Genomic DNA, 26,957 nt, shown 5'->3' on the forward strand with positions numbered 1-26,957 from the left:
GCTGGGTTAGTCTTGTGAAATAAATGGAGTCCTGGCAGCACAGACTTCAGTCTATCTGAATACTGAGGCGGTGCATAGCCACCTGAACATGCCTCAGTAGGGTAGGAAAAGGATTTCAGAAAAGTCAGGGAATGTGCTAGGGTTACGCTAGTAATTTAATGTACATGAGAGCAGAGCGAGACGGCAGACGGGAAGCAGACGGGAAACATGCGGACTGGCATTGGAGCCTGGTCAAGTGAATAACAAATATGAAGGCCAACAGCTGATGTAATCCAACCAAATTGACGACCTATTGTAACTATCGCCTTCCAATTTTCTATTTCTAAGAACACCTTTGTTAATTTGTTTTAGGCTCCCAAATATGCGAGTAGTTCTAAATTTTTCACGCTTTTCTTAAAAATGTTAAGAAAAACAAGAACTATGAACATGAGGCCCGTCTTGTTCCGATAAAGGCTGGATTATTAGATGTCTATACACCCTTGTGGTTAATACCAGATGAATTTCTATTTACAACTGTTTTGCTAGATTTAATGGTCCATTACCAAAAACAAAGATTTTATATGACAATTAGTTAAAGAAAAAAAAAAGAAGCTCTCGTAAAGAAGAAGATAGTCCATTAATTTAACTCTGTTTGCAACCGCTGCATTTGGCGCGAGTGAACTGGTGGAGGAGATTTCCCTTTCTGAAGCACATGACCTAAAGTAATACACATAAATCGCCATAAAGAGGCTTCCACAAGGGGTCGATTTCATTAGCTAATTTTATCTTCACTTATGCCGGCGTTTACGACTTGTGAGGTTAAATCCCGACTTTATAAATCGCGTCAAATTTAAGAGATGCAGTGAGGGAAAAATTCTGTGTCTATTTTATGATCCCTAATAAATTTTGCAGGTTCAGGCGCACGCTCTGACACACAGCCATCTCATTGATCCCGTTACCTCAAAACAAAAGGAAATTTTGCATGAACAACAACAGATTTTTTTCTTCTTCCTGGCAGGAATACAAAAGCCGCAGGAGATTTCCATTCATTCAGGAAATAAAGTCATGACCACAATTCTCAGTGAAGAAATGGAAGGCCTCAAATATTCTCCTATTGATTGAGACAACACAACCTTTGCGGATTCTGATGCATTAGTTGGGATGATGGTCTCCTACATGGTTTTTGGCTTTAGGACGGCCCCTATAGTTAGGTCCCATGGGGCGGATCTCGGGCTGAGCAGTAGGGATTGCGATAACGGATGTAACTGATCAGGTTTGGTACAATTTTTTAATGTTGGAATATCGTTTTGAATAACATGGATTATGTTTATATGTATTCGCAGCCAAACAAATGGGCAAGCGCAAGGATCTAAGCGACTAACAAGGACCAAATTGTGATGGCTGAAGGACCGCATCAGAGCATCCACAAAACAGCAGGTCTTGTGGGATGTTTCTGATATACACCAGGTTTTTTTGGGGTGTTCCCCATGATACTGCAGGTCTTAGGGACCTAAAATATATTGTGTAAAAGTTTTCTGAAACCAATCCTGATTTTCAGCATGTGTTATACTTCAGAGCTGCATTCTCAATTCTGCTGGCTGCTACCGAAAAAGATTTTACTGTATGCTGGCAAACACACATTTAACAGCTTAGCCACTCCTAGAATCCAGTGGGACAATTTGATATGTTGGCCGTACTACGCATGGTACAACATTATATTTCGTAGAGTGCAAACTACCAGACGTTTTGCAGACACAGCTGAAAGCAAGAAGTTATGCAAATAAGACAAGCCATCTAAATGGTCCCTGCAATTTTAGACAACTGCAACTCATCTGATAATGTGATCGATATCTGCAAGTCACTTTATTCAGAAATTACGTTGTATTAAACCCCCCAAAAAACATAAAAGTGCCGTCCACCAGGTGTCTTCCTTTCTTTCTTACTTCCTTTCCACTGTCTACTGTTAAGTGTGATAACAGGAAGGGGTCAGGTACGTGTCCCTCAACAGGAAGCTGGGGGATGGGTCCCTGTCCTTTGACAGGAAGCAAGGGGGCGGGTCTGTCTCTCGACAGGAAGCAGGGGGGCAGGTCTCTGTCCCTCGACAGGAAGCAGGGGGCGGGTCTCTGTCCCTCAACAGGAAGCAGAGGTGGCGCGAGTCTCACTCCCTTGGCAGGAAGTAGAGGGGGAGCCAGTCTCTCTCCCTTGGCAGGAAGCAGAGGGGGCGTGTCTTTCTCCCTTGACAAGAAGCAGTAGGGGTGGGTCTCTGTCCCTCGAAAGGAAGCAGAGGGGCCAGGTCTCACAGCCTCAACAGGATGCAGAGGGAGTGCGGGTCTCACTCCCTCGACAGGAAGCAGAGAGGGTGCTGGTCTCACTCCTTTGACAGGAAGCAGAGGGGGGTGGGTCTGTCCCTTGACAGGAAGCAGGGGGGGGCGAGTCTCTGTCCCTCAACAGGAAGTTGGTGGGTCTCCGTCCCTCGACAAGAAGTTGAGGGGTGGGTCCTTTTCTCTGCTCCAGCTCTCTGGTCTCTTACACTACATGCAACCATAACAGATGTGGACTTTCAATTCACAGCATTCAAGCCATTGGACAGTAGAAGGAGCTTTAAGTGCTGGAAAGTGAAATAAAATTAAGTGCCAGCTCCTATAGTGATGATAGAATGCTGACGAGGAATTACTAACTCAACAAGACAACTCTTATCTTTGTGCCCTTTGAAAGCAAATGAACATCATAGAGGGCTCTTACTCTTGCAGATCCAGACTGGTCACCTACTAAAATACACACTTGGAAATTAATAGGTGCCTTATTATAAGAATTTGCAAAGCCATTAAAGGATAATAAAGTGTGGCCCGCAACAACTCAATCAGTTGATCATCAGGGAGTTTCGAAAGTTGGAACTTTTGGCATCACCCTGGCAAAAATCCCTTTAAATTACATTATCCAGCAGGAATAGACTGAGCAAAATCTGATTTTAGAATATAATTTTTTGCCATTATATTTAGGTGCACTCATTGCTTTATTCTTTTTTTTCTACTTGAGGAGATAACTTTGCAGCAAACTCTTAGACAAACATTTCCTTCTGGCCATGCAGGTCACATTACTTGACAATAATCCGCATACCAAATACTAAGTGCATGGCTGTATGAAAGTAATTTTGCCTGGGTGGTCGGGTGTATTTATGAGCAATGCAATTTCCTTTAAGTGTTTTTGGTGTAGAGTATTCTTCTATGCCTCTTCACTTTTCAAGCATCATCAAAACGGCATTTTTATAAGCCCCCGACAAAGCCCGATGCCTGCCTTCCACTAAAAGGCATTGTGCCGCGCACACTTCTACTGCATGCACACGACGCCGGTCGGTGGCTATGAATCACATATTAACAATGCCGTAGAAGGTGTTACATGGGGCAAGCGCTTTCGTTTTATTGCGGCTCCCGTATATCTTGCTAAGTGGCTGTAGCAATTTAGCATTATCGTTTTAGCGCTGCAGCTGAAAACCAGATGCTAATGGCACCGTCCCTGTGACTTCGAAAAAACCCTTGGGCAAAACTGAATTTTAATAGCCATAAAAAAGAATTCAATCAGTATATAATTTTACATTTGCACAGAGAGAAAGAGAAATATTTTATCTGTGATGGGTCAGGCTGACTTAAATGTACGTATTAGCGCTGCTCTTCTCAGTCCCATTTTGTCTCCATCTGACAAGGTTAAAAAGCTAATGTACTTTGAGGCTTCCACGGAACTGTGTCGGTGTCACTATTGGCCACCGCTATTAACTCTTCCCATTCCTCCTCGCGCCATACATTTCAGGTCAGGTCACCACACTGACCTCTCAGTCACAGGGACAATATGACTTTCATAACAGTGCAATTCGGAAAACCTGTCCAACGAAATGGTGAAATAACTCAAGGATGCTACCATGGTTTAAATCATTCTGGTCACACGTGTGGCTTTCAATTATTTCAGTATCTGGTCAGGTAAGGACTGCATGAGAGAAGGCAAGAAGATATTCTTGATTTCACATGGTTGCCATCAACCCTTTCACCATAAAAGATTTCAAGATCATCTTGTAGAACATAGCGTGTTCACAGACAGAGATGCCTCAACATCTATTGCCTTCAGTAAGGTACACATGTAAGGCCATTGCCATCTCTGTAGAAGATACAAGGAATGCGTTTTTGGTGGACCCTGCCAAGCCTCAATTACCGTAATTAACGGAGCCATGTTTAATTCCTTCCTTGCAATGAAGGAATGACAGGATGATCACTGAAGATGAAATAGATTCATCCCAGTTCTCCACTCCTTCCAAACTATGGCCACCTCCAACGGCGGCAATGTAGAAGAGCACCTAGTATGGTCCTGAATGAGAAGATGCTTGACCTTCTGGTTTTTTTCTAACCATCCAGGTGAGAGAAGTAGAGATGAGGAAAAAAAAGATTTGACTGCCATGGTCCAGCGTGTAGTCCTCTGTGGTTGCCAGACAAAGGAAGTCTTAACTTCGGCAGTCGGCAACTTCATCTTGGAACCATCTGGCATTTATCCAGCATCTGCAACATTATGACATCGTGATGCAATGCACGTCATAACGGGTATCGTAAACACTAGAGGTGCCCAAGATGCTTGGTTGACAATGCTGGCTGTCAGAAGTGAAGGCCTACCTGGTCCGACTGGCTGCCATGGAAGAGCCAACTGGACACTTAACCAAAGCAGCTTGAGTTTTTTTTACTTAACTCTAGTTGGAACTTTACCTCTCGTGAGCACTGATTCGGGTAAGTTATTTGGGGGATAGAAGATCTATATATCCAAAAACTAAAAATGCAGGAGTAAATGGGAAACATTGTGCTCCGAAAAGTTGTTTTTACTCCAAATTATCCTGAATTTCTTATAAAGTACAATGCCAATGGAGGGTGTCCATAATTATATGATCTTCCTATGCGCCACCACCCTAATTTGTGTTGTTCATTTTACCTATGAACAGTTTCTTAGTGTCGCATTTTAGGGCTACCTGGTGACAACAGGCGCCTCAGAGGAAGACAATACTGCAGCAGTGGTCATTGCAGTGGGGTACACCTGATTACACACCATGCAAAGCAATGGATAGGGCCATGATGGTCAGGTTGTCCACCCTCATCCGATTATGCTGCATGGACAGATATTAGGAGATGTTCATGAGATGTAATACAGATATAGGAATTATCAGGCATATTCCTTTAATTGTCCTGAAAGGCATCTATAATGCGTATCAGTTTCCGTACCGTCCTCCCCCTCATCTCATGAAACCAAACAGAAAGTGCTGACCTGGTTTTCACCAGCTTTGGCTCGCGCCCCTCAGCTGCCCCTGTTTAACTCACTGCTGTCCTTCTGTCGAGATTTCGTTTAGCAATAAATGAGCAAGCTTTTACTGGGGGAAGCAGATTTCTTCTACTCCCCTCACTTCCGGGATAGTAGTCATCACATGTGCTGAGTATTTTTATTCAATCATATACCCAGGACACCACGGGCTATCTGCTCATCAGCCACACAGCATTTCCCAAATTGCTGTTATATGACAAGGGAAAACATAACGAGTGACAACCACTAACAATGATCATTATATCAGCCACTGGGGGTGCATATTAGCCAGAATTACATCCCTCCACCCCCCTGTACCTTACCAAGATATGTACTGTTAGCAGTCAGTGGTCTGCATGCAAGATTAGGGGTGGGCAGTGGTCTACGTACAAAATTGGGGGTGGGCAGTGGGCTTCATCATAAAATTGGGGGTGGGTACTGGTTTCTGTACAAAACTGCAGGTGAGCAGTGGTCTACATATAAAATTGGGTATGAGAAGTGGTCCATGTGCAAAATTAGGGGTGGGACTTAATCTACATGCAAAATTGGGGGTGATTAGTGGTTTATGTACAACATTAGGGATGGGCAGTGATTGGGGTAGGCGGTGGTCTACATACAAGATTGGGGGTAGGCAGTGGTCTACATGCAAAATGGGGCATAGGCAGTGGTCTACATACAAAATTAGGGGTACTTCATTTCATACCCGGTGTACATTTCCATTTTCTTGTTTGCAGAGGAGAGTCCTCATTCCTGAATGGTTTGTCACCCCCCATTAAAGGGGGCACAAGACCAGACTACAATATGCCCTTCTAGCCATGGACCACAGAGTAGCGATATAGGTTGCTGTTACCGATACAGATGATCGATCTAAAATTCTACCATTCTGTCCATGGATCAAGAAGAAGGGGTATAGAGATAGTGATCACACACAAATCTTGGTGCCCAAAGGGTCCCAAATGCTCCTCTGACACATACGACAACATCATTATGTTAATTGGTTTATGGTGGGTTGGGGGCCCTGAAAATTTTGAATTTGGAGTAGCCCACCAACAGTCTTAAATTTTACTATCCCATTTTTTCAAATATAATCCTTGAAAATTTGGCCAAAAAAGGGCAGATGTTTGTAAACCCTGCCTAAAGTGGGTTTCCTCAAGTGGGGCAGGGGCGATCCCATGCAGGGAATTTGCGTAGTGTTCACGCCCCTACAGTGGTCTATACCACTCCTTTAGTTCTATAATAGGGCCCTAACTTAGCTCTGCAAGTTCTGCATTTAGACTCTCTGGCAAAGTCAGCTATGCTGCCAAGTCAAATTCCCTATAATATTGTGCCATTTCTGCCTGGATTCTGCAGCAAACTTAAGAGTCACATCTGCCATACTGTTATATCAGCTCCGCATTGAATTCTGTTGTAAATTCAGCCCAGCTACATTGGCAAGTCTACCCTACATCCCTTTGGATTAGAGTTCAGCTTCATCAGCTCCTGTGGTTCCAGTTCTGCTCCTCCTGTTGCTGTTCAATCACAACAGCCACTCTAGCTCCTACTACAACAAAGTGTCCTGTCTGTGTAACATAACAGCTACTCACCCCGGACCCAGGGGCTTCGAGGATCCTTTATCAAACTTTATCTGTTGTCTTCTTACTGACTGTCTCCGTAAAGAGACTGATGAAAAAAATTGATGGCGGGAAAAGAGCAAAACTTCATTGATCAGCAAGGATATGGAATAAAACTTCTCCAGAAACAGAAGTTGCCGTGATGGTCATGTAGAGACGTTTTTCCATAGTAGAATTTTTTTTGTTGTTGTACTCGTTAAATGCCCCCAGGAATAATCATGTGCCAGAAGAAGTAAGCCCAACCACAGCTGAAATATTTGTCCAGTGCAGGGCATAGTATTGCAGGATTTTCCAGCTAAAGCTATTTCTAAATGTAAATTTCCAACGTGTGTGTGTGTGTGTATGATAGAAAGTTGGGCACATCCTGTGGTAAAGTCATAAAACTTACGTACTGTTTCCTATCTAATTTTAGGTGCAATAAACTCCTTTTATTTATCGATAAAAATAAAATACTGCGCTGTAAAAATGAGGCATCTGCATATTCATGGACGCAGCGCTGGTGTAACCAATCAATGTCAATTATAACCCTGCCAGATGGAAGACATTTGCATAAGTAAATGTCCTGTTGTTTAAACCTGCAGAAATATCTTAACTTTCTGAACGCTGGGAGTAAGGGCACAGCAGATCACAGCTATAAATGCAGAGTCTTACATAGAGGAGTTGCACGAGATGAGAAAAGCATAAAAACATAATGCATTTCTTCCAGAAAACAGCGCCACTCTGGACTACTGACTATGTAGGGAATTACAGCTCTTTCCTATTGACCTGAAAGTGGCTCAGCTGATTAGTAAATCTTTTTACCGTTTTCAGGTTGGGAATGACCAAACCTTCAAAGGGTTCTCTTCCCCTTTGGATAAGGAATAACTTGCTTATTTCTAGGGGTCCTGCAGCAATCCTGAGAATTGCTCTGGAACACCCAATAGAGTGGAGGTACGCAGGATCAGTCACAAAACAGTCAATTGGCAATAGGACTCATCGGGTCAACAGACAATGAATAAAGTGGGGTTCGAACATGTGCACCAACGCTCCATTCAGGGTAGGACTCTGCAGCCTCGGTCTTGGGGTTCTAGGGCCATGTACTAGAGAATTATTTGGATTCCATCATTTAGAACCCCTACAATCAGCAAGTTATGCCTCTAGCCAATGGATAGGGGATAACTTGTTTCTAAGGGGACTTACCCTTTAAGAATGCTTAAGCAGGTGAATAATCACCTTACTGATCTGTGGATAAAAACAGGATTATAGAGCATATCTGTATGTTTAACCATTTGTTAGAAGGCTTTAACCATAACCTGACCACAGGGTGCCCTACTACCCAGATCATGGATCAGCTGTAATCTGGAGGAGGACTGGGTAACAAGCATTTTATTTCCCTGCAGTGCCTCCACAGGAGATATGAAGTATTGCATTGTTTCTTTAGAAATTAATAGGCATGTTCATGTAATGCATTAACATGCCAGGTCCTCCAGAACTGAATTACCTAGTAGGTTTGCTTTGTTTTTTAACTTCTTAACTTACTATATATATCATCAGGAGTTGCCCTTGAATAAGAGGAAAGTGGATTTGGAGCCGCTGACTGGAAGCAGCAGTGGGTACAGTTTCCATCAATTACAATGAGTTAAAGTTTATATACTTTTTTCCGCTTTCATTGCGTTTCTTTTTTTCTCACTTATGAAATGACTCAATCTGTCAACGGATTTGTAACTTCTATGGAAGATATTAAAGTATTGTGTAATTTCTAACGATTTCTCAATTATTTACAGTTTATGAATATATAGATTTCTTTCATAATAATAAAAATAACAAAACACAAAATAAGCAGAGAACATCCTGTCATATGCCCTACGTATAAAATATATAGGGCATCAACTGCCACGGTGGGTATAGAGGCAGGGTCTCCCTAACGGGCCCACAATATATAGGGCATCAACTGCCACGGTGGGTATAGAGGCAGGGTCTCCCTAACGGGCCCACAATATATAGGGCATCAACTGCCACGGTGGGTATAGAGGCAGGGTTTACCTAACGGGCCCGCAATATATAGGCCATCAACTGCCACGGTGGGTATAGAGGCAGGGTCTCCCTAACAGGCCCGCCATGACGTGCAGGACAGGCTACTTTTGCTCTTCAAAGTAGAGGTGTCTGGTGCTGGCTCTGAGTGGGCGGAGCAAGGCTGGGATTGGTGTTCTTGGAATCCCAGCATTATGCTCCGCCCCCTGGGGGCCTGCACTTGTAATAACAGTATCAGTATTCATTTATATAACACACCCTTCATGCATGTACACGTAGTCATCTGCTTGTGATTATGGAGGTCTTCCAGACTGAACAACCTCTTTTAACCCTGCTGTTGTCTTCGGTCAAAAACGACCGACCTTGAACTTCAATATTCTTTAAAATATTCAAGATGCGGCTCTGAAACCTGTGGCCGACCGACCCATCCTCATTTAAGTCAATCAACCACAAGTTTCAGAACCGCATCTTGAACACCCCAAAAAAATACCAAAGTTCAAAATCGGTCTCCCCAGACCGAAGACAACAGCAGGGTTAAGATTGAATTAGATGGTCAAGGAAAATATGAAATATTCTACTGATTATTAAAAAGCAATACTCCTGACACACAAAGTAAAATCACAGTTAACCAATCAGTATAGAAGGAAATCGGATAACTAGGATTTCTCCTCGTTCCACGCTGATGCTGCCTTTGCTGGAGTCTAACATATGGTCTCACAACCACAAGGAAAACAGTACTGACCACAATGCCACCCACCATGCAGCGTATCTGACACACATAATTAGTAATCCTCACTCGGGAGGTTTTAAGCTTCTTTGCTTGGATTTTGTTGGGAGTTTGACGATTTGCACATTATTCTAGAACTAAAAGTGGAATTACATACAACTTATGTGTGCTAAAAATGGCAGTGATATGTCTGCCCCGGGTGTACAGGCATTGCTTGGAAAATAAAAGGTGTTGTCTACATTAGGCAATCTATTCCATATGAAATGTTAGGCGGCAGGGGGGTACCAGTGGGGGTCCCCCAGTGTGGAGCCCTCTATTGGACAGTGTGGATAGGGACTGTCAAGAACATCACGCTCTCTGACACCAGTATTAAAACACATTTTATGGGTCACAAATCAGATAGATGGTGGGGCGGGGGGTAACAGCCAGTTGTAATTTTTCTTCTTGCATTCCCATGAGTAATAACAGAGGAACAGCATAACATAGTTCTAAAATAAGACGCTCCAGAAATGTTATTTCACTGGTAATGATTAAAACTATTAAAAAGTGCTCACCCACTATATTCAGTGATGCAAAAAAAAAAAAAAAACTTGAATATCCCTCTCTGATCACTGGAACCCTTACTAACAAGGGGTCCAAATCTTATTTTTCCTCCTCCCACCACCCAAAGGATCAGGACCTTCCCAGGGACGGACAGGGACCAAAGAACCCCCAGAGACTGACAAGGACCGAAGCGCCCCCAGAGACGGTCAAGGAAATAAGCACCCACAGAGCGGGACAAGGAAGGAAGTGCCCCTAGAGACTGACCAGGACCGAAGCGCACCCCCAGAGACTGATAAGGACCGAAGCCCCCAGAGACTGATAAGGACCGAAGCCCCCAGAGACTGATAAGGACCGAAGCCCCCAGAGACTGATAAGGACCGAAGCCCCCAGAGACTGATAAGGACCGAAGCCCCCAGAGACTGATAAGGACCGAAGTACCCAGAGACTGATAGGGACCGAAGCACCCAGAGACTGATAGGGACCGAAGTACCCAGAGACTGATAGGGACCGAAGTACCCAGAGATTGATAAGGACCGAAGCACCCAGAGACTGATAAGGACCGAAGCCCCCCAGAGACTGATAAGGACCGAAGCCCCCCCAGAGACTGATAAGGACCGAAGCCCCCAGAGACTGATAAGGACCGAAGCCCCCAGAGACTGATAAGGACCGAAGCCCCCAGAGACTGATAAGGACCGAAGTACCCAGAGACTGATAGGGACCGAAGCACCCAGAGACTGATAGGGACCGAAGTACCCAGAGACTGATAGGGACCGAAGTACCCAGAGATTGATAAGGACCGAAGCACCCAGAGACTGATAAGGACCGAAGCCCCCCAGAGACTGATAAGGACCGAAGCCCCCCCAGAGACTGATAAGGACCGAAGCCCCCCAGAGACTGATAAGGACCAAAGCACCCAGAGACTGATAAGGACCGAAGCCCCCCAGAGACTGATAAGGACCGAAGCACCCAGAGACTGATAAGGACCGAAGCCCCCCAGAGACTGATAAGGACCAAAGCACCCAGAGACTGATAAGGACCGAAGTACCCCCAGAAACTGATAAGGATCTAAGGACCCCCAGAGACCAATAAGGACCAAATCCCCCAGAGACTGACAAGGACTGAAGCACCCCAGAGACTGACAAGGACCAAAGCACCCCCCAGAGACTGACAAGGACCAAAACGCTCTCAGAAACTGACAAGAGCTGAAACGCCTCCAGAGAGGGACAAGGAAGTAATCGCTCCCAGAAACGGTCAAGGAACTAAGCACCCCCAGAGAGGGAAGGAAGTGCTCCTAGAGCCTGATAAGGACCGAAGCCTCCAGAGACTCACAAGGACCGAAGCGCTCTCAGAAACTGACAAGGGCCGAAACATCCCCAGAGAGGGACAAGGAAGGAAGGGCCCCCAGAGAGGGACAAGGAAGGAAGCACCTCCAGAGAGGGACACTGAAGGAAGCATCCACAGAGACGGATGAGGACTGAAGCGGCCTCAGAGACAGTCAAGAAATTAAGCGTCCCCAGAGAGAATTGTGCAGTGACGAGGAATAAGGAGCTCATGATCCTCATTCTAGTGATCGGTTGGAGCAGGCAGTGGTGCCCCTAGTCATCAGACATTAACCTCCCCTTTAACATTGTGGCCACTTTATAAATTTATTGTACGCATTAATGCTTCGGCCACCTGATGTGCAGGGAACACCATCAGAACCCCATTTACCTGCATTGCTGCAGGATGGTTAGGAGTGCCACTGTGCAGGAGAACTGCTGCAGCGTCATCTGTCTTTTAGTTTTTGGGATCGCCACGAAATGTGAACATTTATTTTATTTACCCCCTACCACAATCTCTCCTATCCAATTAAATGATTATAACTAGTATTTTTTCATGATCAAGGAAGATCAGCATGAACAGAATTGCATATATTGGCTACATAGGACAGTGTTGAAGTGCTTGGATTTTTAAATAAGGAGTCTGAGTACTATGAACTCCCAGAAAATTATTAATAAGAATACTAGACATCAGAAGGGGTTAAGGATTAGGAAAGCAACAAAGCCACAAAGCAAAATACAGTAATTCCCCCTAAGCATCATGCATACACAGACCCCATTGTTCGATTCTCAGATTAGAGCATATGCTCCGCAAACCTTTACATCAGTCTATTTATAATCAACCTAAAAAAAGATTTCTATGCAGAAGGATTTCGGCGTGTGAAGTGTTCGGGTCAGGAGACATGTCTAATTCCCCAATGTACACATATGGTAAGTGATCACAGGCTGGGATGTGGAAGATGACCAGAGACATGATGCCAGAATGCGGGTGATGCACCCAAATGGGGCAATAATTAAAATATCATACGTCATTAGGTTACCCCAGGGCAATTTACATGAAATTAGGGACTCACGGTGCTACCACAGGTCTCCAGGCACATCTACTTTTATTGCTTATATAGCAATGGCCTGATTGCTCTTTTTAGGAGAATATAAAGGAGCAGAAATCACACAACGGAGCAAGGACAACACTGACTATTCAAGTCCTCTTGGCATCCCAGTCAGTCTAATGATAAATGGCATTTCTACTTTGCCAAAGGAAATGGCTAGGAATGTGATGCACGCTAGTACATATGTCTACACATAGGTTAAAATTCATTTTCAATAAATCAGTACCCACCAGGACTGTGGTCGTTCTGCAGAGTCGAAGGTTTGGGGCACCGCGTCCCCTTCGTTTTTTGATGCAGGCAGAGCACTGTACATACTATATGAGCATGGCTGTGTCCCATACAACAGATCACCCCTGTTTACTTGTATTCAAGAGAGTTGCTATACAGGGACAGCCACACCAGAAGTGTGGATAAGAACGGCGACAGGACCAGACAGGCGACAGGACCAGACCGGCGGCAGGAAAAGACCGGCGGCAGGAAAAGACCGGCGCCAGAACCAGACCAAGGCTAGATGAAATCATAGCCTAATGGTGGGCCTTGTTAGCATGGCCAAAGCCGGGCTGACGTCAAGGCCACTACCATTCGTGCACCCAACGATGTTAAAGAATTGAAGATTTCTTCCCACCTTAGAAACTTAAATCATATCAACAAGATAAGACGTAGAGGTCTGAGAAATTGGGGTTGTGGAACATGGGGACACCTATTCTGTAGGGGTCTGTCCTAGAGAAGGTAGACATCTATCAGGCATATATGTATTTTGTTGATACATTGCAAAAAATTTCAGAAGTTGAGAATACCCCTTTAATTGCCTGGGCTGTTTTGGTAACTCGCATTCAGTTTGTATAGGATGGTAGTACACACATGCATCCCTATACCAACTCCAAGGCAGCTCAGGGGACTCCGGACCCTTTATACTAATGCTCAGTAGGGGTCCTGGTGATTCACAGAAACATATCTGTAAATCTCCCATTCCTGGATCTTACAATTTACAAATGCTGGCCTATCGGAATTATCCATCTAAATCATACAGACATCTGACTCACGGGTGTTAAACAGTCGAAAAATTAGAAACAGGCAGAAAAAAAATGAAGATATTCAGGTCATAGTGCCCTGAACTTGATGTACTCACCTCTGAGTTTACAGCGGCTTATCCAATAGTCAGCACAAGTACGGTATTTATTACCAGCTTCATTTAATAGGGAGTTTTTGCCTTTTTGAGAGAAAGACTTCTGTGCAAAAGGCTGAACAGAGTTTGCCACCAACGATCAGCTGAAATCTGTGCTCAATTTCTCTGCAGCGCCTCCACGGGTGAAATGAAGTATTACACTTTTTTTCTCTTGCAATCAATGGTCTGTTCATGGAATATATGGACACGTCGAGTCCTCCAGAGCAAGAAAAGCCCTCACAATTGCGCTAATTGAGGAGGGCCCTGAATGAGATAGTGTTCTACAGCCATTAATACTCTGAATCCCTACTGTTTGCATTCAGAAGTCCTGTAAGAAAGCATAGAAACTGCGTAAGAAAACAAAGTTTCTCCGGGTTACTGCAGGACCATGGAATGAGACGGATGAATAAGGAGGCAGATTGGATTTCTCTGGCCTTTTATTCCTGCTGTGAAAGCTGCGCGTTTCATGACGAAGGCGAGATGGAGAAATCACAGAAGAGATACACGTTGTTCTGAGAAGACAGCTTCACCTCACACTACATTTAAGGTTTCTTGTACTGCACTAATTATCTGTCTGAATCATCGAGCGGACAGAGCAGCCATTTACTGCAACCTTCACTGACCAAGCATGCAAAAGCTGAATATCCCAACCCGAGAGGCTGCCGCATCAACAGCCCGCAAGAGGGCAGATTAATCCCTTCCTCACAATCTACATCAACTTGCCAGCCATCGCAGTGCCCGCAAGAGCCAACATTCCCCCCCTTCTTCTACATTGCCTGTGTCAGTGCTCACTGCACCAATGGAATTTTAGCTATGAACCAGGAAGATCAGGATGAGTAACATTGTAGTATCAGGTGGGCTGCAGCTCAGAAAAATGGGGCATAGGTATGTTAATTAAATCTGGCAGAGATTGCAGTGGGGATGGATGCATAGACTTCTGGTCAAGGAATGTCGTGTGGTGGTGCAGCTTAGCCCCATTGACTTTAACGGATGTGAGCGGCCATATTAGATTAAAACCAAAAATGGATGTGTCGCTGATTTTGAAAAAAATAAAAAAACATACACATAAAATAACTTTTTTCTGCCAACAGCTCTCCCTTTCCACTGCTCCATACACATAAACCCCGGGCGTTCATGTGATTTTGATGGACAGAGGGGACAAAGCTGCTGCCAGACTTCTCTGTCAGCAGCTTATCCACCTGGAAAAGAAAAGGATTGGGCCATGAAATTTCAATATGTCTGATCCTTATCTCCTTGCAGTAGTGGAACAATCGGAGAAGAGTTTGCCTAAAGGACTAGTCCTGCTCCTGTCACTTGTGCATCAGAAGGCGAGTGCGCCAGGTATCAGTAGATGTTAAGCCAAGCAGGACAAACCCTTTAAAGTTTTAAAACAACCTATTTAAGTCTTAGGCTACATTCACACTTCTGTCTTTTCAGATCCGTTGCAATGCGTCGTTTTGGGAAAAAAAAAAACGGATCCTGCAAATGTGCCCGCAAGATCCGTTTTTTCCCATAGACTTAGTATTAGCGACGAATCGCGACGGATGGCCACACGTCGCATCCGTCGTGCGACGGATCCGTCGTGTTTTGGCAGAGCGTCGTCTGGAAAAAACGTTCAATGTAATGTTTTTTGTCTGCGTCGAAAAAACATACAGCGACGGATCCTGTGGCGTCCGTCGTTGGCTAGAATGCAAGCCTATGGGCGCAGGATCCGTTGCTGTCCGTCAAATGACGGAATCCAGCAACAGATTCCGTTTTTTTGTTTTTTTTTTACACTGAGCATGCCTGGAAGGATTTCTATTCCTTTAATTTAACCCATTTTTCCTGCAGCTGCTGCATCGACGGATCCGTCAAAAAACAGGATCCAGTGCATCCGTTTTTTACAGTCTGCACAGGATCCGTCTTTTCAACCCTTTGACGGATTGTGACTGATTCTAAAAGACGGAAGTGTGAAAGAGGTTGGACAAGGTAAGACTATGGGGAACTGCGGTCAGCAATAAGAGAGAGAACAATTTCATACATTATTACATATTAACTGGTACTTTAGGCTTAGCGGACTTTAAAATAACAAGATCGGAAATAAAATGGAGAATCATTAGGATTCGTACCATATTTAGGTGAAGCACAGATGTGACCGGAAGCCTGAATAATCGTACAGAGGTACATTGTAATAATCACTAAAGACCTTGTCAATGTTGAAATATTAACACTCCATCCAGAACCCTGGGCATGGACGCTGGCGCTTTATTACCAGATGGATTGTATGAAGTCATAAAACCTTAGTCATTAGGCCAAAATATAGATCCAAGTTTTATCCTCCCGTCACCAACTCACGGTACGCTGATGCACCAGTGTAAATTGCAAAAAATGCAGTCCAATATTACGCTTCTTGCTTATCTACCGCTGAGCACTGACTAAGCATCTCTGGTTATTACTATGTATATGCCATATGTTATATATTCCCTTAGAAGGCTGCTGCGCTGCTTTTTCTAGCAAAAATCCTAGCTTGCAAAATTATACTGAGGCTATGTGCACACATTCAGGATTTCTTGCAGAAAATTCCTGAGAAAAACCTGAAATTTTCTGCAAGAAATCTGCAAGCGTTTTTTGCACGTTTTTGGTGCGTTTTTTTTCTCCGGACATTTCCCAATACATTTTATAGTGGGAAATCTGCAAAATTAATGAACATGCTGCGTGGAAAAAAAAACGCATCATGTGCACAAAATTTGCGGAATTCATTCTAAATGATAGGATGCATATTGTATGCTGTTTTTTTTTGCGGTTTTATAACGTTTTTATCGCGGGAAAAAAAAACGCGAAAAAGCCGCGAAAAATCAGCAACGTGTGCACACAGCCTGACACAGGACCATAGGATTGAGCATGAAAAGAAGAGGATGTTACACAGAGAATGCCCACTGAGCTCTGAACTTGCGGCCACACAAGCAGGTATGTCAGAAAAGCAGGTATTAATTAGAAAAAAATACGGTAGCACCTACTTATAATACATACCCTTTTAAATCATTCAACATTAATGCGTGATGACACAGTGGGTGCAGATGTTGTTGTGACACTCGGGCCCTAATGCCCACGTGGGAAGCCAGTATATGGTAGGTAAGGTGGCCTATTATGGATCTCACGGTGCTTCTACCAACCTCACTAATACAGGTCCTTCTCAAAAAATTAGCATATAGTGTTAAATTTCATTATTTACCATAATGTAATGATTACAATTAAACTTTCATATATTATAGATTCATTATCCACCAACTGAAATTTGTCAGGTCTTTTATTGTTTTAATACTGATGATTTTGGCATACAACTCCTGATAACCCAAAAAACCTGTCTCAATAAATTAGCATATTTCACCCATCCAATCAAATAAAAAACACTTTTAATAACAAACAAAAAAACCATCAAATAATAATGTTCAGTTATGCACTCAATACTTGGTCGGGAATCCTTTGGCAGAAATGACTGCTTCAATGCGGCGTGGCATGGAGGCAATCAGCCTGTGACACTGCTGAGATGTTATGGAGGCCCAGGATGCTTCAATAGCGGCCTTAAGCTCATCCAGAGTGTTGGGTCTTGCGTCTCTCAACTTTCTCTTCACAATATCCCACAGATTCTCTATGGGGTTCAGGTCAGGAGAGTTGGCAGGCCAATTGAGCACAGTAATACCATGGTCAGTAAACCATTTACCAGTGGTTTTGGCACTGTGAGCAGGTGCCAGGTCGTGCTGAAAAATGAAATCTTCATCTCCATAAAGCATTTCAGCCGATGGAAGCATGAAGTGCTCCAAAATCTCCTGATAGCTAGCTGCATTGACCCTGCCCTTGATGAAACACAGTGGACCAACACCAGCAGCTGACATGGCACCCCACACCATCACTGACTGTGGGTACTTGACACTGGACTTCAGGCATTTTGGCATTTCCTTCTCCCCAGTCTTCCTCCAGACTCTGGCACCTTGATTTCCGAATGACATGCAAAATTTGCTTTCATCAGAAAAAAGTACTTGGGACCACTTAGCAACAGTCCAGTGCTGCTTCTCTGTAGCTCAAAAGTGGCTTTACCTGGGGAATGCGGCACCTGTAGCCCATTTCCTGCACACGCCTGTGCACGGTGGCTCTGGATGTTTCCACACCAGACTCAGTCCACTGCTTCCTCAGGTTCCCCAAGGTCTGGAATCGGTCCTTCTCCACAATCTTCCTCAGGATCCGGTCTCCTCTTCTCGTTGTACAGCGCTTTCTGCCACATTGTTTCCTTCCAACAGACTTACCATTGAGGTGCCTTGATACAGCACTCTGGGAACAGCCTATTTGTTGAGAAATTTCTTTCTGGGTCTTAAGGCCCCGTCACACATAGCGACGCTGCAGCGATACCGATAACGATCCGGATCGCTGCAGCGTCGCTGTTTGGTCGCTGGAGAGCTGTCACACAGACAGCTCTCCAGCGACCAACGATCCCGAGGTCCCCGGTAACCAGGGTAAACATCGGGTAACTAAGCGCAGGGCCGCGCTTAGTAACCCGATGTTTACCCTGGTTACCATCGTTAAAGTAAAAAAAAAAACGCTACATACTTGCCTATCGCTGTCTGTCCTCGGTGCTCTGCTTCTCTGGTCTGGCTGTGAGCACAGCGGCCGGAAAGCAGAGCGGTGACGTCACCGCTCTGCTTTCCGGCTGATCGGCGCTCACAGCCAGGCCAGAGAAGCAGAGCGCCGAGGACAGACAGCGATAGGTAAGTATGTAGCGTTTGTTTTTTTACTTTTAGGATGGTAACCAGGGTAAACATCGGGTTACTAAGCACGGCCCTGCGCTTAGTTACCCGATGTTTACCCTGGTTACCAGCGGGACCTCAACGATCAAAGAATGGCCCAGGCCATTCCGACACGACCAGCGATCTCACAGCAGGGGCCTGATCGCTGGTACGTGTCACACATAGCGAGATCGCTACTGAGATCGCTGTTGCGTCACAAAACTTGTGACTCAGCAGCGATCTCGCTAGCGATCTCGCTATGTGTGACGGGGCCTTTACCCTCTTGCTTGAGGGTGTCAATGATGGCCTTCTTGACATCTGTCAGATCGCTAGTCTTACCCATGATGGGGGTTTTGAGTAATGAACCAGGCAGGGAGTTTATAAAAGCCTCAGGTATCTTTTGCATGTGTTTAGAGTTAATTAGTTGATTCAGAAGATTAGGGTAATAGGTCGTTTAGAGAACCTTTTCTTGATATGCTAATTTATTGAGACAGGTTTTTTGGGTTATCAGGAGTTGTATGCCAAAATCATCAGTATTAAAACAATAAAAGACCTGACAAATTTCAGTTGGTGGATAATGAATCTATAATATATGAAAGTTTAATTGTAATCATTACATTATGGTAAATAATGAAATTTAACACTATATGCTAATTTTTTGAGAAGGACCTGTATGGCCATTGACAGTCACTTTATGTCGGACGAGTGCCATCTGTGGTCGTCACGGACAGCACTCATATCAATCATATTCTATGGGGCTGTGTACATGTCCAATTTTTCCTCGGACCAAGTGGTCCAAGTAAAAACAAAAAAATTGGCAACATGTCAGATTTGGATCAAAAACCAGCAATGCAAGTCTTTTGGTCGGTGAAAAACATCGGACCGTACTCTGATGACATCCGAGTGCAGTCCAATTTTCACAGAATGACAGAATGGAAAATGGTGTAGAAACTTTATTTTTCTCTCCACCTCTGAGAAAAACCGATGCCAGTGTGATCAGAGTCTAAACAGAATAATCGGACCGTTTTTATGGGATGGAGGGAAAACCGTCGTGTAACCCAACCTTAGGCCGGGGTCACACTAGACTGTAATACGGACGAGTGCAATGCGATAAAAAAAAATCGCATAGCACTCGTCCCAATGTTAATCTATGGGGCAGCTCCCATCATCCGATATTTTCTCGGTCGTATTCAGGATCCGAGTGAAATCGCAGCATGCTGCGATTGTCAGCGTTTCTCGGCCGAGAATCGCCAATGAAAGTCTATGGGGGTGAGAAAAAAATAGCACAGCACACGGACCATCAGTGTGACTTGCGAGAAATTCTCAGGCATTGGGCAGGTGACAGGAAAGGCTCAGCCATTATTTGCTCATTTTGCAAGTGTGTGAGAAAATCTCACCATACGGATGCCATACGGATGTCACACGGATGTCACACGGATCATTTGAAGCGAGAAAATCGCATCCTCGCACTGCACACGGATCACTGTTTTGGGAACATTTGTGCGATTCTCGTCCGTCAAAAACAGACCGTTTTTTTATACGTTGTGTGTGTCCCCGGCCTTATGGGTTCACTCACGTCAGTGTATAAATACGCCGAATGCAACGTGATAAAAAATAATAAATAAAAAAAATTACATTGCATTCGCACTAATGTTAATCAATGAGTCAGTGCTGATCTGCAAGTTTTTCCCCAGCTGTAATCAGGCCGGAAAAAAAAAAAAAAGCAGCATGCTGCGTAAAATGGAGGAGACTCATCAATGCAGGTCAATGGGTGAGATTAAAAAAAATGGATGTCACACGGACCATCTGTATGCCAAAGTTATCGGAGCACACAAATCTCCCTAACTTTTGCATAGGCCCATTTTCCTTTTAGTAATCTTTAAAATGTAAAAAGTGACAATATATTTTTTGAGGGGCTAAAATACAAAGGAAATGTGTCATCTTTAACATTAGGCCTTTTAGAGATCATTTCGTCTTCAACTTGCTTAACTGTTCACAATAACAGTCATTTTAACCAGAGGTGCCCAAACGTTTACATGCCACTGTAACGCTCTATCTATCCGGGTAGATCGTCTAGACCCTCAGCTGTACATGGTGGTAGACACAGGAACACTTAATTTCAATCTTCCACTGGTTTATTATATACACGCGGCATGAACCAGTGCAAAGTAAAAATAAGCACATCCCTTCGAGCAAAACAAGAAATGAAAACAAAATGGTATGCAGTCTGTATGGCTGTGGGGATCCGCCTGCTCCAGATTATTACCAAAAATACAAGGTTCAGTTTAGGATAAACACGAGCACCACTCTGGAGTTAGCCTCCCCAGGCATACTGAACAATGAATGAGACCTAGGGCTGTGTATTTACCTTCTAGAGCAGTGATTTTCAACCAGTGTTCCGCGGCACACTAGTGTGCCGCGACACATGGTCGGGTGTGCCGCGGGGAACGCCGCCTAATGCGGCGGTCCAAAGTGTCTCCCCCGGCAGCTGCATTCTGCCGCCCCGCACTGGGAGTCAGCGGTTCTCTGTGCCGACTGTCAAGCTGACAGCCGGCACAGAGAAGCTGCAGCGCGCCGGCTCCCGGAGATCAATTGTACTCACAGACATCTACCAGCTGCGAGTACAATTGAGGCTCTGACCGCTGGGTCAGAGCGACGCCAGCAGCGTGTTCAAGTCATGTGATCACGCTGCTGACGTCACTATCCGGCGCGCAGGAGAAAGAAGAGACTTGGTGGTAAGTGCTCCTGTAGTTGTGGAGCTGAAGACACCGAAGATTCAGCGTGGGGTGGGTTTATGGGGAATATTTATTCAGTGTTTGGGGGAGTCAGGATTTAATCAGTGTGTTGGGGGGGGGGGATTTATTCAGTGGGGGGGATTTATTCAGTGTGTGTGGGCGTATTTATTAAGTGTGTGTGGGATTTATTAAGTGTGTTGGGGAGATTCAGTGTGTGTGGGGGGATTTATTAAGTGTGTGGGGGGATTTATTAATTGTGTGGGGGGATTTATTAAGTGTGGGGGGATTTATTCAGTGTGTGTGGGGGGGATTTATTCAGTATGTGTGGGGGGGGATTTATTCAGTGTGTGTGGGGGGGTTTATTCAGTATGTGTGGGGGAGATTTATTCAGTGTGTGGGGGGGTTTATTCAGTGTGTTTGTGGGGGGGGTTATTCAGTATGTGTGTGGGGGGGGATTTATTCAGTGTGTGTGGGGGGGTTTATTCAGTATGTGTGGGGGAGATTTATTCAGTGTGTGGGGGGGTTTATTCAGTGTGTTTGTGGGGGGGGGGTTATTCAGTGTGTGTGGGGGGGATTTATTAAGTGTGGGGGGGGATTTATTCAGTGTGTGTGAGGGGGATTTATTCAGTATGTGTGGGGGGGGATTTATTCAGAGTGTGGGGGGGATTTATTCAGTGTGTGTGTGGGGATTTATTCAGTGTGTGTGTGGGGGTTTATTCAGTGCGTGTGTGGGGATTTATTCAGTGTGTGTGGGGGGATTTATTAAGTGTGTGTGGGGATTTATTCAGTGTGTGTGGGGGGATTTATTAAGTGTGTGTGGGGGGGATTTATTCAGTGTGTGTGTGGGGGGGGGTTTATTCAGTGTGTGTGTGTGTGGGGGGGGTTTATTCAGTGTGTGTGTGGGGGGATTTATTCAGTGTGTGTGGGGGAGATTTATTCAGTGTGTTTGGGGGGGATTTATTCAGTGTGTACGTGGGGGGGCTGGAATTTATTTAGCATGTGTGGGGCAGGGTGCATTTATTCTGTGTGGAAGGGGATGGATTTATTCTATTGGAAGGGGAGTGGATATATTCTGTGGGGGTGAGTGGGGAGATGGGGGTGGACACAGTAGCGAGGGAAAAAATGTGTGACAGTATTGGGAGCAACGGTGATGGGATGTGTGAGGACAGTATGGGGAGTCGGGGGAATGTGTGAGGGGGGAATGTGTGAGGAGGAAATATGGAGAGAGCAAAGGGGTATGTTAGCGGGGGGGGGGGGGTAGGGGATGTACATGAGGAGGCTATTAGAAATGTGTGCAGACAGTATGGGGGGGATGAAAGTGTGAGTGGATACAGAATAGATACTGAGTAGTGTGAGGGCAACAGCCAGGAGGAGACAGTATGCCAAGTAGGCACAGTAGAGAGACTGGGCTCTCTATGAGGGACACAGTATGAGAAGGCAGTGTGAAGTATAGAAAAGAGAGAGAGGGTAGTGTGGATGGCATGTACCATAAGAGGGACAGTGAGGGTCATATTATGTGCTGGGAATAAAGTGAGGGGCAATTATTTACTCAGGGGCTCAGCCTAGGGCAGATATTGTTATTCCGGAGCATTATAATAACACTGCTATCTTTAAGGGTGTTGTGTCGGGATGTGCTGCAGAAGACAGGAGAAGATGGAAGTCTGCAGAAACGAGCTCTGCCGATGGATGAGAAGAGTCATCATGGCATCTGGACAAGGTGAAGATGAAAAGAAAGAGGTGACTCCACAAACAACGTCATCTATCAGGTACCTGGATGTAAATGTGTTTTTTTTTTGTGATACTAATTCTCATATTTTTATTTATGTTAGGAACATTAAAGGGGATGTCCAAGGTTGTGATGAGTCTGCAGTCATACTATGTGACTGCAGACTTCTGAATTCTCACAGTGCACACTGCTATCATAATTCTCTGATGTTGGTGATTTACATACATGTGGTCACGTGCTGACTAGACATGTGTGGCCTCATTCAATGAAAATGAATTGACTGAGGCCGGACACGTCTAGTTAGAATGTGGCCAGAAGTATCCAAATCACATACTTGTGCTGTCATGACCATCCACTCTGGCCACCGGCAAGGGAGAATCCTAAAAGTGTGAAGTGCTTGCGCTGTGAGAATTCAGAAGCCTGCAGTCACATAGAATGACTGCAGACTTTCATCTCAAACCTGGACGCACCATTTTGTGCCATTTTGGTTGGTGGTGTGCCCCGGGATTTTTTAAGTATAAAAAGTGTGCCGCGGCTCAAAAAAGGTTGAAAATCACTGCTCTAGACCACACCCTGGGGTGGAGATATGGCGAATGGCCTCCCACCCACTCTTCAGCTGTCCACAAAAACCCAGCCCAAAATATGGCCGATTAAGCCTTCTCAGCATACAACATGCTGCAGCAAACTTCTAGGTTTCAAATCACTGAAGCCAATAGCCTCAGTGAAACGTATCTCCCATCCAGTACTTTACCAGTGACTTTGTCACACTCTACCTATATAATATCTATTTATTTATTGCCTATTATATCTTTCGTAATATCTGTCTATCATCTATTGATATCTTTATATAAGATTGCTTTATTATTTATGATAACTAGCTTTAAGCTTACATAGAGTATTACAGTATGTAAAAGATGTTAAAAATGCATTGCATGCAGATGCTAGACGAGAGAAAAAAACGCACACTCACATGCCACTTGTCCAACTTTTCGTGATGAACGTTGGAGTGATTTTTTTTTTTATAAGCAGATGTGAGTGAACTTTATGATGGAGTCTCTCTGTTTTGTGCAAATCTACTACTGAGCACCGAAGAAGCAGCTCTGGTTAGTATTACGGAATTTATACACCATGCGTTATATACTATATTTCATGAGAAAGCTACTCTATTGCTTTTTCTGGCCAAGAATCCTAGCTTTTACAATCACATCAGTGTTTAAGCCACAGGGACATAAGCTAGAGCATAATAAGTAGCATGTTAAGCAGGGAATGCCTACTGAGCTCTGAACTTGCAGTCAAACCAGCAGGTATATTAGGAAAGCAGGACTTTAAAAAAAAAAAAAAAAAAAAAAAACACTATAGCACAAACCACATACCTATAATACATACCTTTTGAACACAATGGACACTTGTAGTTGCACTTTTCATTATGAAGCTCACACCAATGCAAATGTTGATTAATGCTGTAATGCTTGAATGAGAGAAAAACAAACCAATTTCCAGCAGCAATGATCCCTTTAAAACAACCCGACACCCATTTCCACCCCTAATACAATTATTTGCTTATGTAATGGTGAAAATGCAGTAGGTATAAAAAAAATTAAAAAAGGGAATTGTCGCAATGAACAGGAGTCCGAGGACTGCAAAGCTGTGAAGGGCATTGTCTGCTCATGAATCACATTTGCCACTTCCTTAACTATTGTTGCACTTGATATAATGTACGGGGCATGGAGGTAAATGGAGGGCATTTTTTTTTTTTTTACAGATGGCGTCACTGTAAAGCAGAGTCAATTTACTTCTGTACACATTGCCTGTCGAATGTCTTATTATTCAGTGCTGGACAAAACAAATAGAACTTCTCGTAACACGACAGTCCTTCCATACAGAGCCTCAGCCTTGAAATATTTTGAGAGTCCAAGACAATTTTGCGTCCCTTCCCAAGCATGGTATATTCAAATTGTGGCAGGGTGGCAGTCAGTGGCTATATTACAGTGGTGGGTAGCAGCATACCTTTAAGTACCTGAGTACCAGTCTGTATAATATCCCCACATCTACTATGCCCCGGTATGACACTTGGGCATTATAGTCCCGGTGTGACAGCTGCACACACTGTAGCCGGGCCGGAAGCTGCGCTTTGACGCTTGCCGGCCCTTTAATTTCTTCTTGCGTTGGAAGTATGCACACGCAGCGTTCACTACTGAATGCTGTGGCGCATGCAATGCAATATTACTTACGGACACTACCCAGTACCGGGATGTACTCTTTGGGCAAAGTTAGCACTCCTGTCCCACTGACGATGTCAGCGGCAGCCCCAGTGTCTCCTGTGATGTCTACACCTCAGCTCCATCATCTCCTGTGATGCCTATGCCGCAGCGTCTCCTGTGATGTCTAAACCACATCTCCAGCATCTCATGGGAGGTCTATACCGCAGCCACGGTGTCTGCTATTATGTTGATACTGCAGCTCTAGCATTTCGCGCGAAGTCTACACTGTAGCCTTAGCGTCTCCTGTGATGTCTATACAGCAGCCCCAGCATCTCCTGTAGCGTCTATACCACAACTGCAGTGTCTCCTGTGATGGCTATACAGCAGCTCCAGCATCTCCTGTGATGTCTATACAGCAGCCCCAGCATCTCATATGGTGTCTATACAGCAGCCCAGGCATCTCCTGTGGTGTCTATACAGCAGCCCCAGCATCTCCTGTGGTGTCTATACCACAACTCCAGTGTCTCCTGTGATGGCTATACAGCATCTCCTGTGATGTCTATACAGCAGTCCCAGCAGCTCATGTGGAGACAATCATCTCCTGTGATGTCTAAACTGCAGCCCCCCTGTCTCCGGTGACATCTCCAGTGATGTACAGTATATGCCGCAGCCCCATGTTTCCTGTGCTGTATATACTTCAGCCCCGGTGTCTCCTATGTGGTTTACAGTGGGGGAAAAAGTATTTGATACACTGCCGATTTTGGAAGTTTTCCCACCTACAAAGAATAGAGAGGTCTGTAATTTTTATCACAGGTACACTTCAGTTGTACAAGACAGAATCTTAAAAAAAAAAAAAAAAAAAAAAAAAAAAAAAAATCACATTGTATGATTTTTACATAATCGATTTGCATTTTATTGCATGAAATAAGTACTTGATACAATAGAAAAACAGAACTAAATATTTGTATAGAAACCTTTGTTTGCAATTATAGAGGTCAGATGTTTGCTGTAGTTCTTGACCAAGTTTGCACACACTGCAGCAAGGATATTGGCCCACTCCTTCAAACAGATCATCTCAAGATCTTTCAGGTTTTGGGGCTGTCACCGGGCAACATTAAGTTTCAGCTCCCTCCAAAGATTTTCTGTTGGGTTCAGGTCTGGAGACGGGTTTGGCCTCTCCAGGACCTTGAAATGCTTCTTACGCAGCCACTCCTTAGTTGTACTGGCTGTGTGTTTTGGGTCATTGTCATGCTGGAAAACCCAGCCACGACCCATCTTCATTGCTCTTACTGAGGGAAGGAGGTTGTTGACCAAAATCTTGCAATACATAACATCCATTTTCCTTTCAATATTGTGCAGTCATCCTGTCCCCTTTGCAGAACAGCACCCCCAAAGTATGATGTTTCCCCCACTATGCTTCACTGTTGAGATGGTGTTCTTGGGGTTGTACGCATCCTTCTTCTTAATCCAAACACGGCGAGCGGAGTCGACATCAAAAAGTTCTATTTTAGTCTCATCACATCTGTTTCTCACAGGTGAAGTATACCTATGATAAAAATTACTGACCTCTCCATTCTTTGTGAGAAAACTTGCAAAATCGGCAGTGTATCAAACACTTATTTTCCCCACTGTATATACAACTGTCTTGGTGTCTCCTATGTCATGTATATACAACAGTCTCTGTGTCGCTTATGCGATATATAAGGCAGTCTTGGTATCTCCAATGTAATGGATATACAGCATTTTCTGTG

The 26,957-nt window shown here is 44.4% G+C and overlaps 1 protein-coding gene across 4 annotated transcripts in view; it reads right to left on the reverse strand.

Annotated features, from left to right (window-relative positions):
* NACC2 (NACC family member 2) overlaps positions 1-26,957 on the reverse strand; it is a 219,486-nt gene that overhangs the window by 155,909 nt on the left and 36,620 nt on the right. Inside the window, exon 1 of one of the 4 annotated variants that reach the window (XM_069748119.1) lies at positions 13,752-13,820. The exons of the other annotated variants lie outside the window; for them this stretch is intronic. The gene's annotated coding sequence lies outside the window, so the exon portion shown is untranslated. Of the gene's footprint in view, positions 1-13,751; positions 13,821-26,957 lie in introns of those variants that run through there. 4 annotated transcript variants of the gene reach the window in all.

The sequence above is a fragment of the Ranitomeya imitator genome, chromosome 2, assembly GCF_032444005.1.
Source record: "Ranitomeya imitator isolate aRanImi1 chromosome 2, aRanImi1.pri, whole genome shotgun sequence".
In the NCBI taxonomy this organism is placed as follows: Eukaryota; Metazoa; Chordata; class Amphibia; order Anura; family Dendrobatidae; genus Ranitomeya; species Ranitomeya imitator.